At 43.0% G+C, this 16,625-nt stretch overlaps 1 pseudogene; it reads right to left on the bottom strand.

The window, feature by feature from the left end:
* Positions 1–296: 296 nt before the first annotated feature.
* LOC124852610 lies at positions 297–2,510 on the bottom strand (annotated as a pseudogene).
* Positions 2,511–16,625: the final 14,115 nt, after the last annotated feature.

The following is a 16,625-nucleotide window of genomic DNA, read 5'->3' as shown; positions in this document are numbered from 1 at the left end:
AAGAGGTGCGTTTTTAGTTTGCGGCGGAAGATGTGTGAACTTTCTGCTGTTCACCATTTAGGAGCCAGGACAGCAAACAGTCGTGATTTTGATGAGTGTTTAGCTCGCAGTGAGGGAGCAACAAGCCGTTTGGCAGATGCAGAGCGGAGTGAACGGGCTGGGGTGTAACTTTTGACCATGTCCTGGATGTAGACTGACCCATCCGTCGCAGCACGGCACGCAAGTACTACCGTTTTGAAACGAATGCGGGCAGCCACTGGTAACCAGTGAAGGGAGCAGAGGAGCGGAGTCTATTTCTATTTGGCCTTTATATTCCTTTCGGAACATAGGCCATTGATGAATTGTTTCCACCCTCATCTGTCTTGAGCCATCCTCTCCAGCTGTTTCCACGTCAGCCCCTTCTTCTTGAATTCCTGCTCTGTGCTCCTTCTCCAGGTGTTTTTGGGTCGTCCTCTACCCCGTTTACCTTGTGGGTTCCATGTCAGTGCCTGTTTTGTTATTGCTGTTGTGTTTCTTCGTAGTGTGTGTCCAATCCAGCTCCATTTTCTCCTTAACAGCTGTATATCTACTGTTTCTTGTTTTGTGCATTCCCACAGGTTGATGTTGCTAATTGTGTTTGGCCAGAAGACTCCAAGGATGCGTCTTAGGCAGTGGTTTATGAAGGTTTGCAGTTTGTTCGTGATGTTAGTGGTGGTTCTCCAGGTTTGGAGCCATAGAGCAGCACGGTTTTAACGTTGGAGTTGAAGATTTGAAGCTTCGTCTTGAGGAGATTTTGTTACTTTTCCAAATTTTGTTTAAGATGTTGAATGTTGTTCTTGCTTTCCCAATTCTTGTCTTCACGTCCTCCTCTGTCCCACCATCAACAGCTATCACAATTCCCAGGTAAGTGAATTTGTCAACATCTTCAGCTTTCCTGAAACCAGCTTGGTTTTCTCTCAGTTCATCATCAACCCCCTTACGCAGTCTCTCCAAGATGATGCGGCTGAACACTTTGCCTGGTGTTGATAGCAACATGATCCCTCGGTAGCTGTTGCAATCCCGGAGGTTTCCTTTCTTTGGTATGACAGAAATGAGCCTTCCAGTCTGTTGGTATGTTTCCTTCTTCAATCCATATGGTCTTTATTAGCTGGTGGAGCATGGTGGTTGAGGTGTCGAGATTCGCTTGTAGAGCCTCTGATGGGATGTCATCTGGCCCTGCTGCTTTGCCACATCGCAATGCCTTGATGTCCTTCCTCACCTCAGATCTTGTTGGGGGGGCACAGTTGATGTCAAGCGTGTGCGTGGCTGGTGGGATCTCTACCTTTTGGGCAGGGGGCTCCCTGTTGAGCAGCTCCCTAAAGTGTTCTGTCCACCTTTGATGTTGTTCTTCCTTGGTGGTGAGGAGTCGTCCCTGTTTGTCCCTGAACTGATGTTTGTCTGCCTAAACTTTCCAGCTAGTTTCTTGGTGGTCATGTAGAGTTCTTTGAGGTTGTTTTTCCAGCTGCTTCCTCTGCTTCCTGTGCCAAATTCTCGATGTAGTTCCGCTTGTCACATTTTGCACTTTTCTTCACCTCTTTATTTGCTGTTTCATATTTTGTGAGCTGCTGCCTTTTTGCTCGGGTTTTGCTTTTGTTTAGTGTGTCTTTTTGCCCTCCTTTCTTCAATTTTCTTCAGTGTGTTTGTTGATAACCAAGGTTTATGGTTTTTTGTTTTTCTCCCCACTACTTCTAGGCATGCCTCCTTCCATATGTTTTTCAGGTTGTTCCAGTGCTCTTCCACTGATTTGTGCTCTTCTTCTTGCAGGGCTTGGAACCTGTTCTGTAAGGTGGTCTGGTACAGTTCAGTTGTTCCTATGTCCTGGAAGAGCTGGATGTTGAACTTTGTTCTTGTGTTGATGGGGTTGTTGCATCGCTTCAGCTTGAGCTGGAGTTTTGCAGCCAGTAGGTGGTGGTCTGACCCAGCGTCTGCCCCCCTCTTCACACGGACATCTAGGAGAGAGCGCCTGAACTTCCTGTTTATACATATGTGGTCGATTTGGTTTTCGGTAGTGTGGTCAGGTGACATCCAGGTGGCTTTGTGGATGGGTTTATGGGGAAAGACTGTCCCACCTATGACCAGATTGTAATCAGCACAGATGTCTGCAAATCTCTCACCGTTTTCGTTCATGCAGCCGATTCCATGTTTCCCCATTACCAGTTGGTATCCACTGTTGTTGTTTCCCACCTTTGCGTTCATGTCGCCCATAAGTAGAGTGATGTCTTTTCTTTCCTGGCCTGGAGTAGCTGTTGTAGTTGGTTATAGAAAATGTCCTTTGTTTCCTCCTCAGTGTTGTTGGTGGGTGCATAACACTGTATGAGTTGGAGGTTGATTCTTTTATGGGTAGTTTGGAATCTTGCAGTAATTAACCTGGAATTAATGGGCTCCCAGCTGATGAGGGCCCTCTGTGCTTCTTTGGAGAGCATAAAAGCCACTCCCTCTGTGTGTGGTGCTTTATCATCTGGGTGTCCGGAGGAGCGGAGTAGTGTGAGTGAATTTAGGTTAAAGACCAGTCGAGCTGCTGCATTCTGGATGAGCTGCAGAGGTCGAATGGCACTAGCAGGTAGACCTGCCAGGATGGAGTTACAATAGTCTAGGCATGAGATGACCAGGACCTGGACCTGGACCAGGACCTGCGCCGCCTTCTGAGTGAGAAGTGGACGTATTCTCCTGATGTTGTTCAGCATGTATCTACAGGAACGTGTTGTTGCAGCAATGTTGGCAGTAAGGGAGAGTTGACTGTTGAGTGTCACACCCAGGTTCCTAGCAGTCTGGGTGGGGCTAACACAGAGTTGTCAAAGTTAATAGTCAGGTCATGGGTGGGAGAGCCTTTCCTTGGAAGGAAAATTAGTTCAGTCTTGTCAAGGATAATTTTTAGGTGGTGTGCAGACATCCACTGAGAGATGTCAGTCAGACAGGCTGCTTCGTGCTGCTACCTGTGTTTCAGATTGGGGAAAGAGAGGACTAGTTGGGTGTCATCAGCATAGCTATGGTAGGAAAAGCCACAGCTAAAGACGAAGCAAGAAGTGACAAAAGTCATGGCGGTCATCAAACCTGTCGACTACGGGGCTTTCTTTGACACAGTCTCACCAGCCATTGAGGTGAACATCTAAAATGTATTTTCTTATCAGTAATACTCACTGTGGTTAAAGTTGCACCCTATGTAAACACATCATCTGTAGCATTTAAAAAATAACTAAATGTTATCTGGTGGTTGTATCGAGCGATACTGTTAAAATTTTAACTATCAAACATTAGCGAGTTTTTGTATCTATTTACTAGGGTTATCTACCGAAACTGGGTCCTACTCATTCGGTACCAATCATAACACAGAATACAGTGCCTCATTTTGGTGCCTCAGCTCTGTCCTGAAATAGTTGCTCTGCTCATGGGCAACATAAAAACTCTGGTGGCAACACATTCTAGACATTGCTCTGACAGCTTGTAGCCTACAGTTAGTTAGTAGTTATCTCAAACTGGAGTCGACATGAGACAAAAAAGTGTGGCTTTATTTCATGCAAAAGTATTTAGACACCGTAAAAGGCAGCAAATGCAAATGCAATAGCCGTCCTGGGAGCAACAGCTTGTAGCAGAATGCATTTTGTGCGAGGAACAAGACAAATTTGATAAAGCACCTGGCGATGCACAGGATACAGCACCATGGCGCTAAAGCTGTTATCTATTGTTAAATTAATTTAGTTGGGTGAAGGTTTATTTATTATCTGATTTTGTATGTAAATTTGTTCAGAGTTTTGGACTTTATATTTATATATTTAAATTTAAGTATACTTGAAACTAATAGTTAATATGTTTTAATTTGCCTTCCCAAAAGGATAGTTCTGAAAATGTTTAATTCACACTCTTTGTCTACTCACCACTTTGCTGATGGAGGGTGGGTGAAGTGTTTGAGTCCATAAAACCCCCTTTTGGAGTTTCAGGGGTAAACAGTGTTACCGGCTAAATCCAATACAATTAGAAGTTAATGAGTGGCTTGCTTCTTCAAACCTATTGAAATATACTGCTCTGTGTTGTCTGCATCCAGAGTGTCTGTACACCTGACATTGAAATTCGACTAGAGACGGCATCATTTACACCAGTTTTTAGCCTAAATGTCCTCTGATATTCTCCTTCCAAAGAAGCCATGTTCAAGTTCACCACCACTGCACTACTGCACACAATGCACAAGCACTGAGTAACTGACTTTTGTATCCTTTTACCCAGCTAAAGCCATTCTTACCCAAAAAACCATACCAATAGTTTTGTGCTTTTAAACCCTAGTTTAAACTTTACCTGTATTATCAGCGAGAAAATGTTGAGATGATGCGTATGTCATTTAACACGCCCCACTTCACTGGAACAACAAAATAGAAAGACAAGGAATCAGATAATCATCATGAGGATAAGCCATATGTTTTTGATTAAATTCTCCCAAGAGAGAAAACAGGAAAACAGAAGTATGTCCGTGGTTCCACCCAGGTACCTTCCCTGACATGTCACCCAAATGTTACTGCAATGTCAGGTGTGGCAGTACCATTTTCTACTGTTAGAAAGGATGGTCCTGTTTTTGTCTGCTTATGCAAAAAGGAGATAAGATACAAAACACCCCGAAGCTTCTCCTCGTTATCATTTAGAGAATGACTCTTGTCTTGACTACTGCTGAAATACAATCGAAGATAATCCTAACTCTTTATGGATTTTGTCCCCATCTTTCATAACCACATGACGTTTTCCTCATGGTTTTGGGATAGTGGTTAGAAGGCTTTTACAGCCAGATTCTGCACAGTAGGCATCGCAGTGTGGTACCCACTGATTTACAGAAAGCTTTCATGTTGTATCACATCTTTATAATCAGTCAATGGTTTATCAACAAAATCATGTCGTTTGTATCCTCAGTTAGTTTTAAAGGCAGCAAGAGAAGCGATGATTGTTACACCAAATTCTAACATGATGAAAATTATTGTTTTACTACAGCACCTTAAAAAAGGCACAAACTATTTAATTCCATGGAAAATCTTGCATTGTCCCGTAGACCCAACCGGCCAACTACACAGAGGTGAAATCTGCGCTTCTCAGGCAATATATGACAGAGGAGTCTGTCTGCCTCTCAGCTTTAATAAATGACTCAGAGTTCCTGCTGGCAGCTCACCCACTTTGGTCGACCTCTCTCAGCCTGGTGACTTCCTTTACTTCACATTGGGAAGAACAGGGAGTTGTAATAGCAACCAAGAAATGTAGGCATGCCTGTGGTGGTCGTGATTATTTTTGATTATCGCACAGCAGTACGATCTGATTGTTACGACGCACTTCATGACTAATGTTCTTCTGAATCAGCATCACATTGTTGGACATTACCTTGACACTTACGAATAACACTAAAGGGGAAATCTTTAAAATTACCCCTCCTCTTCCTTCAAGGGTCTGTATTAAAGATAATTTGTTTAATAATCTTGCACAATGTAGAAACTATGTACAGCATTTACATTAGCCTTATATATTGTTGTGGTGTATTTTTAATACAGGTCCAACACCTCTCAAATGTTACACTGGCAGAGAAACGTACATCTATCAAAAGAAGAAAGACACATTCCTCAGCTTTGGATTCCCCAGATTTGTCACGTTCAGAGTCTCTTCACTGCTTAGCATTTATGAATCAGAGGTGATATAATGAGAATCCATCTATAAAGTTCACACAAGGTGCTCATTTCTTTTGAACAGTGGGGCTAATCAGTTTTCACCAAATTCCTTTTCTAAGCATGTTTTCCAAGTGGTAATTCAGTAGAAGTACAAAGCTAGTACTTTACATGAATTTATTTTCGTCATTAATTTCTTTATTGTTTCAACTCTAATTACCATCAACGCCCACCGCAGGCTGAATCGGCTCTCAATCAACCCAATATGATTGACAACAACTCTGACATCATCCACAATCCTTTTCAACAACTAATTCATCAGGGCTTACGATTTCATTTAAAAATGTTTTTATTTTGACAAAATGCACTTTGGACTTTTGGACTTAGCAGAAGTCAAGGCATCCTCTGCCCTTAACCCTCAGCAAGTGGAAAAACTACCAAAAAAACCTTTGACAGGAAAAACGTAGGAAACCTCAGGAAGAGCCACCATGCTTTGAGGGATCCCTCTTCCAGGGCGGACAGAAGTGCAATGGGCGCATGAGCCGCCCATACAGCCGTTCATGTGTTCTTTTCCACAGCTGGCCTGCATGCTTGGCCCTGCTCAAGTGAAGCATCTACAGAACTACAGAGATTATCCTTTTTGAAATGCTTCTGCTTGTAATTTCTCTTTCATCTGCTAGTTTCTAGCCTCACAATAAGGACAAACAGCTGCAAAACAAAATTAGCAGGAAATCTGTTCAGTGAGTGAAAACAATTTGAAAGTTTTGTAACTCAACAAACCTCTAAAGCATATTGAGTATTGAACATGTTCTTAGAAGTGACTTTTTCTTGTTACCATCAAAGTTATGTTTTCTTGTTTCAAAGAAATATTTGATACTCAAATCCTGCTTATCCCTTCACTTACCACAATCCAAATCATTTAAACAAATTTACATAGATTTTAAACACTTGCCACCTTCGTTGTTACGCTTATCTTTTCATCCACTTAAATTGTTTTTTTTTTTTAATAATAATTCGATCAGTTTATTTATTCTGTCAGTATTCTCATACATTCTCATTCTCATATCACTTTATTCTTATATTATTATCCTACAACTACCACATTTGGACTATCTGTGTGTTTTATTATGCAGGCTGTTCCAAATAGATTGATCCCAGTGGGATAAAAAAATAGAAGCGTTTAATTGAATGGAATTAAATAGATGCGACTGATGCGTATGTGTGAAAAAAACTTATGTTGCTTGTTGAATTAGTGCAAATTAATCCCAAGAAAAGTAGAAGTCTGTGTGTCTCACTGTTTTAAAATGAATTATGTTTCAATAGACAGGGCATAAAGGGAAGCTTCAGTCTGAGCCGAGACAACGTGGGTCATAGGGAAACCTTAGCCCCTGCACTCACCCAGGCGGCCTCTTGTCTGAATGCTGATCCTCTCATCCCTGGAAAAACTCAGTCACCGAAAGATCTCTCTCTACACACGGCAGCCAGGTGGCTTCCGGTGGTAGCTGCTGCTGTCACCCAGGAAAACACCATCTGGAGTACAAAAACAGAAGATCAATTAACGGCTAACATTGAAATTATTTTTAAAGCATGGCAAATAATCTTCTATATTTTTCATATTATCAACAATTCGTATAAAAATAGAAATAGAGAACCAATACTTATATATGAATATTATAAACATTAGAAAAGATGAAACACAATATGACGTAGATATGTACAATTTGAATGTGTTTATATATGGCGTTATTTAGCGGAGGGGAAGATTTAAAATTCCACAGTCACGGTGAGGACATTTAGGCATTGCAATGCTGGGTTTCCACTGGGCTGGCAATGGTGGGAGCCAGCTGTGTGAGTCAAGGTTTCCAAGTCTGTCCCATGCACCATCTTTGCTGCTGCCCAAACCACAAAGTTCTGGGAACTGCCGAAAGCTGAAACAAAATGATTTTTGGGATCATTGTGACTTTGAGATGCCACCCAAGCACAGACTCAGAAACTGTTGAGAGATGTACCTCGCTTACATTGCTGGTGTTAGTCTTTTTGTGGGATTTGATGGTTACTAAGAAAAAAACATTTCTAGATACAAAATGCACAAACCATCACCCTCTTTTTTACATTTTTTAACAATGGTTTTAATAACATGTACACTGATTTTAATCATGAAGAATGATATTTTTAACACACCCACCATATGTATCTCACACATTGTTTACATTCTGTTGTGTTCAGAGCATACCCATCAGGTGTTTCGGATAATGGAGTCAAATCCTTGGTTCAGTGTCCACGTGTGGCATGATTGGCGCATCTCCAAGTGGGGGCATCACAAAATCGACACTCTGGCAGCGCTCATGAAGATGAGGATGGATCATGGAGGCAGCAAAGGTAAATGTGGATTACATCAAAAAAAGAGAAAAAGAAAAAAGAGTTTGGAGGAAAAAAATTTAATTTAGAATCTTAAATGGCCTTATACAAGCATGATGCAGTATAACAGAGCCTCATCATCCACTCTGACTGTTTTCTTAAGATTTCTAGAACTTCAAAGCAATCATCCTGATTATCTGAATAGTTCTGGAAAACCCTGGACAGCACTGTGCTCCAACACTATAGTGCTCAACCTGTGTGCTCGTTGGACGTCAACACACTTCAGTGACCACGCTTGGAGAAAGTATCAGGTGGGTGTCGACGTGTCTCAGATTGAGGAAGGCCCGGCCACAGTGAGTGACAAGTTAGAGCCTAGCACTGTCTGGTGCCTTCTTCTCCTTCCATCCTGTCTCAGAATGCCAAGCTGAATCTGACCAGAAGAGTGTCCTGTATGGATCATTGCAGCTACTTCCTTCAGCTCCACCTTTGTAGTCCTGAGATCTTTACAATTTAATTAAAGCTCTATGGGTGAGAATTCACGCGATTTTGCCTGTCTTATGACTGTTTCTCTATCCTCTATGCCTCTAATTTCTTGTTTTCCCCCTCTTCTCTGTCAGACGGAGCACCTCTGTTAGATGTGCAACAGCTGTCAACTCAAACATCAACATGGATGTAAATAACTTTTAGAGCCTGGACCCAGTGGTACACAGCAGTAAGCATGCTTGTTGAAGTGTAACTTCACTAAGTGTCAAGTCTATGAGAGCGCGTGCCCGGAAGTGGGGATGAGACATGCCACCTACCGCCATTTGAAAATGAGTGCAACTTTCCTGACTCAAGGCAATGCGCTGTGATGGCGCTGATTAGAAGAGTGTGAAATTTTCAAATATATAAGCGTCATGACAGCCAAGGGGCGTCCCAAACCAGCGTGGCGACCACCTTCGTAATAGGATGGCCCTGAGATGTCGCAGAACGGAGGTTGAAGCACTTGCTCTCGAAGCATTATGACCATGTTCAACCTGCAGGTTTTCCCATAGCTCAATAATGATGATTATTCGAGAACAGCCACTTGAAACAAGAGCACAGTTCCCAAACATGTAAATATGCAGTATCTCTTTGAAGTCTTGAATACAAGAAGTGCTCTGAACGTGCTTTGTCTGTTCAGGAGACAGTTGATGCTAAAGCTTTTACTTGTTTGCATATACCACGTGATGCGCCATGTTTTATTTTGATCTGCGTGAAGGGATTGACACTGCTCTATGTCTGTCAGGGTTAAATAAAGCTACAGTCTAGCATAACTTAGCATAAGACTGGTAGCATGGGGAAGACAGTTAACCTACTTTGTACCTGCTTTTTAAAGAACTAGTCTAGAACATATTATCTTGTTTATTAAATCTGTGCAAAACCTGGAGAATTGCCCAGTACAATTGACATTAGCTAATTTTCTAACATCTTTCACATGTTTTTGAATGTGACCACAGTCCCCAGGGCCATGGGTGAGTGCTGAGTCGCGTCTCAGAAGTTGTTGCTAGAGACCTGTGGTTGGAACCTGGAGTGAGAGGCAACGTCAACTGCAGGTCGATCTAGACAAACTGGGTCTAAACCACAACACTGTCCAGAACCAACGCGACCACTGCACCACCCAGCTCCATCAGCAGCACATACTGCTACATCAGCATCAGCACCTGTATCGGTAACCTTTGCGATCGAAGCCAGCATGCTGCGCAACATCAGTGTTGGCATCAGCATCAATATCTGCACTAGCATCAGTGTCGGCATCAGCTTCAACATCTGCACCAGCATCAGTGTCGGCATCAGCTTCAACATCTGCACCAGCATCAGTGTCGGCATCAGCTTTAACATCTACATCAGCATCAGGGTCGGCATTAACATCTGCATCAACATCTGCATTATCATCTGCATCAACATCAGCAGCAGCCTGTTTCCCGTCCTCGCGGTCGCTGACGTCGGCCTCCGCGTGCCGCGTGCTCAAGAGCACCACGTTCCCTTTTTTCTTTGGGATGTAGGACACCAGAGTGGCGGTGGGCGTGAATGTGACAGCAACACAGGGTAAGAAACATCTGGGTTTATTTGTTCGTTAAGTGAGTTTTGGCTTGGAGCATGAGGTCTTCACACTGGGAATGTTTCAAGAACTGTTGTTGTTATATCACGCAGTGAAAAAGAAACTGCTGTGTAAAATGGTTTGTATTTATATAGAGCTTTTCTAGTCTTGATGACCACTCAAAACTCTTTACAGTACAATTTCATATTCACCCATTCACACACACATTCATACAGTGCATCTATTAGCAGCACTTGTTGTTCCTGTGAGGAGCCAGATTCAGGGTTCAACATCTTGCCCAAGGACACTTCGGCATGCAGATCAGGAAGACTGGGATCGAACTGCCGACCTTCAGGTTGGAGGACGACCACTCTACCCCTCAGCCACAGCCGATCCTGTGTAGGATCCTGTTGTGTTCCTCTGACCCTCAGATGAGGTGCTAACCTCAAACTGTCCCATGGACAATCATTCTAAGATGCATATGTTCTGAACCAGGCGTTTACATGTCCCTGGCAGAGCAATGGAACTCATAAGCTATGGGGTGGCTTTGTGAAGTAAGGTTCATCATTTACTGAATGATGCATGAGTCATTATTTTGCCAGGAGAATGAGCCAGAACAAATAGATTTCACTTTTTATCAAAGAATATGTTGTAATTGTAACCAAATTCCCTTAGATGCCATTATGAAACATTTTGATCATAATACTCAGAACAAGTATTTTGTATTTATTGTGTTATTAAGCCTTGGGTGCAAAGCAAGTATTTAACCCTTGTGTTGTCCTGCTTCCCCGACTGTTACGGCCCCCCTCCACATAGCCCACCACATATTAGCCTTGCCCTTCCACCGTGAGACGTGAACAAGTGAGCAGCCTTGCAGATGTATTTGTTACACCAGCACTGTGTGAGTTTTACAGTCCTTTTTCCTAGGCATATCTAACACCACCTCTTCCTCTTACGGGGCTGCTGAGGCTATGGAGGAGGCGGACACTCCCAGGTCGGCGTCGTAAAATGCGTGGTCAGGAGCTCTCCGTGCGGGAATCGCTCCCTTCATGCGATGGGCAGAGTCCACGAGCCTTTCCCAGCTGCTCGAACACCCTCCGCATGTTCTGCTTGCCTGGCATCCAGTCGGGGTTGATCTCTCTCCATATCATGAGGCGTTGTAGGAAGAGGCGTCGAGGTTGTTTGTGGAAGATGACCAGGGCCAGCGGCACGTGACCATCCTCCTGCAGCTGTACATTCTGATCACCTTGCCTGAGTTGTCCCGCCGCCTCCTTTGTTACGATTGTAGTCAGGGCGATGACCGGTTTCCCGTCATGATGCGTGGCGTCGGCCTCCGCGTGCACGCGTGCTCAAAAAGAGCACCACAGTTCCTTTTTCTTTGGGATGTAGGACACCCAGAGTAGCGGTGGGCGTGAATGCGGGCAGATGAGAACATCTCTTCCATTGATGTGAGCGGCCGGTCGAGCACCGGGCTTGTTCTTCGAACCCGTGCCGTGCAGTGATCTTCCTCTCCGGGGCTACGCGCTGGCGAGTTAGGTAGGAGGTGAAGTAATTGTCGCGCGTGGCGTTCTGACCCTGCAGTCCCTCCGGTGCATCGAGCACTACCCGCAAACCCTATGGTTCCGTTCTGGGCGTCTGCTGCTACCGCTCAGGTGCCCTGCACCATCTTCAAAGCTTGTACTTCAGATTTTGTCATGAGTCACCACGGCAGTTCCGTATTTCGCCGGCTTGCTGGGCATGTACTGTCGGAAAGGACACCGGCATAGGGAGAAGAAGTGGAGGAGAAGAGATGAGAAGAGATGAGACGTCTTCGTCGTCATCGTCGTCTTCGTCGTCGTCTTCGTCGTCGTCGTCGTCTTCGTCGTCGTCTTCGTCTTCGTCGTCGTCGTCTTCGTCGTCTCGGTCTTCTTCTCGGTCTGCTTTTCTGTCTGCTTCTCGGTCTGCTTCTCCATCTGCTTCTCCGTCAAAACTATAAGTTTTGCTCTTTCGTGTCCTCTTAGGGTTCAGAGGATTGTTGCTGGGAGAATAGCTGTTGGAGAATCTGTTCTCTGGTGAGCAGCAGCGTGACATCATTACGACATGGTCAGGGAAGTGCTTACACGAATGCCACACCACGGCTTCTCTATGGGTGTAATATACCCCAGTTAAATTGGAATTAGGTGGAATCAGGTGTGGAGTCTCAAGCGGCCCCAAGCGTTTCTAGCGCGCCACCTCTCTGAAGTCTAAGCCCCAGGAGGAATCGAATGACAATCCATTGGTCTCAATGACCCCAGGAGAATTGGATAATGACTATGACGATCCTTGGGTCACTAACCTAACCCTAACTGACCCGGCCAGACTTTGCAGATGATCCCTGCCTTGCGCATGCCCTGCACACACCACACATACACAGACACACACACCTCTGGGTCAATCAACCCAGGAACAACACAAGGGTGTATACTATTGCTTAAAGCTTTACAATAGCAAGTTACTTTGTGTAATTACATTATGTATGACATGTCTAAAATAATAATATGGAGTGACGCTCTACTGTTGTTTTTCCTCAAATAACTATTTTGAACATATGAAATTTTTCTGTAATATCTCTAAAGCATTATTAGAGGGCCAGACACCTCGATTGGGAGGCCCTATTATTATATTCAAGGATTTGTATTTCCCGCTTTTGAGGCTTTCCAGAGAACCTGAAAATTCCTGAAAATTCAAAAGTGTGAAAAAATGTAAAAGTATTCAGATAATTTAAATGGGCGTAGTAAAATGGCTCAGCAGGCTTTGAGCCCCGGGCCATCTGTTAGCTAGTCTTCACAAAAATCGATACACAGGTGTATCATGATAGGTGTCATCTCAACAAGATGGAGATACAAACCAAAGATCGATTTTAGTCCCTGCAGGTGTTGAGCATTAGGCGATAAATCAAGTTTGATTTACACGCCATCAAAACACATTGTTCTGTATCTAGGACATACATGGACCATGAATCCTTTGATGCTGAGCCGTCAACAAACAGCCTCCACTCTGCAGTGACAGTGTCAGTGGTAATAGAATCAAAAGGAATCTTTGATGTCTCTCTCTCACTGCCTCTCTCTTTCTCTCTCAGAAGTGGGACATTTCCTCAAACCGTGTAAACATTGAGGGTAAGTAGAAGATTCATCCTTCGCCAAAGGAAACTGATATTTGTCATAACTCCACTGTGCATTGTCCTATCACACACCGAAACTTTCTGTCTCATGATCAGAGTTCAAGCCCTGAACAGCTCCTATGTGTCAATATTTCCACCTCAGGTCATGGCGCCTACTGATCAGTCTTAAGTAGAGTTGTTGTAACATAGTCAATTGACACAAATTACTCACGCTACATCAGAGCCCTACTTGAACAGATCCCTATTAGTCTGTAATAGCAATAATACTGATGTGCCACCTACTGGCAGCAGTGACCATTTTACAGCCATTTCACATTTACTTTGTGAACTTGTCCCAGGGCTTTCCATCAGATCAACTTCATATTGAATAGGGCCATGTGTCTTTTCATAACAACAAAAAAGTCTCTTGGATAGATATGCTGAACAAACAGGAAGCCCACCATTTTGGCTTTAGTGTGCATTTGACCATTTGAACATTTCTTTGACATACTCCTTTAGGGCTTTCATCAGATCAACTTCAAATTCGATTAGTGTCATCTCAACAAGATGGAATATAAACTTTCAAATAATCACATTCATTTCGTATGATTTTTCTACGATACCGCAAATAATAGCTCGACAACTTCCGAGTAGTATTAAAAGACAGCATCACTCATCAAGTCAATCAATCAAGTTTTGTGCATTGCTCCAAATTCCACAAATGTGATTTCTCTCTGTGGGGTTTACAAATCTTTCTTAAGGACAAAAGAAGCATATTCACAATACACCACTCACAACACAAATTTGTTTTTTTGGCAAAACTTTCCCCGGCCTCTCTCTCCATCTCAGCGTCCCACCCAGATAGATCTTCTGTCCCCAGCTCCGCTTGTCAATTCCCAGGGCCTCCTTGCCCAATGTCAATTTTTTGCCACATTTGTAACAGATGTCGGATTCTTCCCCGTCTCTTCCTCTCCATCCGTGACCATTCCCTTGCCCGCGGACTTCGTTTTGTCCTTGTGTGTACCCATTGCAGTTTTCTCTGTCAGTGCATGCTCCTTCTCTTTCTTGTTCAAGGTTTTTCCTTCACGGATAGCATGTAATTCAACTGTCCCAAGATTTGCAGACTCCCAAGCAATGCAGCTTACGCTTGCACCATCTCATGATCTCCATCTTCATCAGCGGTCTCTGCAGTTCAGTGCTGGTAGGTTCAAACTGCTGGCAGCTGGAGTACTTTGCTTTGTGCACTCGCCCACTCAACACTTGTTTGAATGATTCTTCCTTATCCAGTGAATGTCAATGGTCTGCAAATCTGCTAAAGTATTTCATCTTCTGCAACCACATCACCCTCGGTGCCCAGAGGTTGCATTTGAAACCATGAATTGTCTTTTCCATTTGCAGGCGGAATATGGAGCTTGCCATATGGAGTGGTGTATGTGGAAACCTGTCCACATCCTCCGCTGCAACAAGGTCAGGTCTGGATAGGGAGTTAGGGGCGGCTGGAGCTGCTGCTGCGCCCTCTGCAGGCGGTAGCAGCTTCAGGTGTCAGCGGTCATCAGGCTGCACCACTGCTGGCTGTGGTTGTTCTCTTGGTGGAGCTGAGTCCAGATCAGGGTGTGATCGGAGACACTGAGACTTGGAGGTCGTTCAGTCCCTGATATTCACTTCAGTTAAACAACATTCTTACGCTCCCCAATCTACGGCTTGTTGAGTTTAGTTTTGAGTTGCTATAACTTTGATTTAAACTCGAACTTCCATGCTCGGAAAACCACGATCATCCTCTCTATTCTTAAAAACCCTATTTTCTCAAATAGGTTGTCTCAGCAATTATGGAGCCAGCTCTTATTTTTATCAATTTAAACTCTGTTAATGTAATTCTATTTCCATCTTTGAATCTAAATGTGGATCCTTAGGATACTGAATACCTGGCCAATAGAATGTAGGAAACCCTTAAAGGTTTAATTATTAGTAGAATGTTACAGGCAGCATAGTATTCCCCATGTGTTCAGTGTGAACCTACTGGTTGGTACATATACCACTACTGATATTTCTGTGAAGAAACTCGTATTGTTCAGGTTTTAACTTCTTTGGCTTGTGTGATGCTCATCTAAATCAACTTTACAACATAGTCAGAATCAGATTTAAAGTGTCACTTCTATGATATTCACTCAGCATACACAGAATGATGAAAATGCCTTTCTCACAGATCAGTCATACATAGTAAAAACTGACATTTTGAAAAAAACAATAGAAAACAGGACTCAGGCGTCATTTGTATTTGGAGTTGACAAAGTGCTTTTGTTAAATATATGCCAATACAAACCATAAAACAAAATCACCAGATCCCAACTTTGGTGCTGACACAGATCAGACAGTGACATTCATCACTTCTCAAATGAAAAACATGAATTTTAGTCACAATTTATCTTCAAATCATTTGTTTTCAACTGCAGAACAAATCTGACAATGCACAAAGTATTATACAATGGACATGAAGGAGTAACGTGTGCATAAGGAACTAGAGGAAAGCTTGCAGTTTATTGTTTTTACCAAGCTAAAACTAATGCAATCCAGCACCAACAGCCCTAAAACATGTCCTACCTTCATGGGAAAATGCCCACCAGATATTATTTATAATATATGGCATTTTGTATGTGGGACTGCATTAGGGTTTCCACTCAGTGTACCTAGGCATTGGTTATTAAATTAGGCATTTGCTGTATTTCAAATAAATACATTTTCAAGGTACAACTGGAATTCCAGAGATCTCACTAAAGATGGAGCACGAAAATAGGGAACATCAAAATTCTATGATTATATTTATATACATTTCCAAAGTTGGAGGAGCCTTAAAACTTGTTGGGAAAGGGACTTTGATCATGTGATCCCAGAAGATAACTGTAAAAAACTTCTTTGTGTCATGGTATGGTCATAGATTAAAAACAGTATTTGGACCAAATTTCGCCATCTACTGAGTTGGTGCACCGTTCTAGAGGTACTGCAATACAAAGATCGATCCAAATGGATTCAAGATTAAGATTCAAGATTCCAAAGTTTATTGTCAAATGCACAACAGAATTACATTAAGCAGTCCTTTAACAATGAAATCACTTGAGTCACAGGCTCTTATAGCAATGCTCGAATATTACAAGCAAGAAATATTGAATAAAATATTATAAAATAGAATATCAAAAATAGAAATAAAATACATATATCTAAATATATATATACACCTAAAGAAAAAAAACAATAGTGCAATTATGTGCAATAGTGCAAATATGCTAAGGTGCTGGTTTAGTACTGGGTGTGCAGATTGGAGAGAGTTTAAACGTCTTATGGCCAGGATGAGAGCTGTCTCTGAGCCTGGTGAGTGCGGGCCGGATGCTGCCCAGGCGGCAGCAGAGCCGCAAAGACCAGTTTATAGTTTCCTTTGATCTATTAGTCACAT

The sequence above is a fragment of the Hippoglossus stenolepis genome, chromosome 10, assembly GCF_022539355.2.
Source record: "Hippoglossus stenolepis isolate QCI-W04-F060 chromosome 10, HSTE1.2, whole genome shotgun sequence".
Classification (NCBI taxonomy): domain Eukaryota; kingdom Metazoa; phylum Chordata; class Actinopteri; order Pleuronectiformes; family Pleuronectidae; genus Hippoglossus; species Hippoglossus stenolepis.
The sequence above is the reverse complement of the archived record's forward strand: the minus strand, read 5'-3'. Positions and strand labels throughout refer to the sequence as shown.